The 407-nt window shown below is 51.4% G+C and overlaps 1 pseudogene; it reads right to left on the bottom strand.

The window, feature by feature from the left end:
• Positions 1-13: 13 nt before the first annotated feature.
• LOC111730651 lies at positions 14-132 on the bottom strand (annotated as a pseudogene).
• Positions 133-407: the final 275 nt, after the last annotated feature.

Below are 407 nucleotides of genomic sequence, written 5' to 3'. Positions count from 1 at the left end.
TATTATTATTTTATGCCTGCAGCACCTGGTCTTCCTAGGTGGTCTCCCATTCAAGTACTAACCAGGGCCAACCCTGCTTAGCTTCCGAGATCAGACAGGATCGGGCTTGTTCAGGGTAGCATGGCCGTAGACTGTTATTTTTTAAAGAAGGAACAGACAAATAAATTGATAGCTGACAGGAAGGAAGCAGTAGGTAAGGAGATTTTGGAGATTCAGAGAATCCCTGGGGAGTGGGGGGGGGGGGCGGGAGGAATCCAGGGCTGGGAGTAGAGAGTTGAGATTTTCCTAGAGAGTCAGCCACAGGTGGACCATTGCGGCAAGGCTGTGAGAAAGCCACGGGGAGGGAGACGGGGAATTACAGACAAGCATCTGAGGTGGAGGATCTCTGGGACACCTAGGACACATGG

This window comes from Pteropus vampyrus, unplaced genomic scaffold (assembly GCF_000151845.1).
Source record: "Pteropus vampyrus isolate Shadow unplaced genomic scaffold, Pvam_2.0 Scaffold326, whole genome shotgun sequence".
Taxonomy (NCBI): domain Eukaryota; kingdom Metazoa; phylum Chordata; class Mammalia; order Chiroptera; family Pteropodidae; genus Pteropus; species Pteropus vampyrus.
The sequence above is the reverse complement of the archived record's forward strand: the minus strand, read 5'-3'. Positions and strand labels throughout refer to the sequence as shown.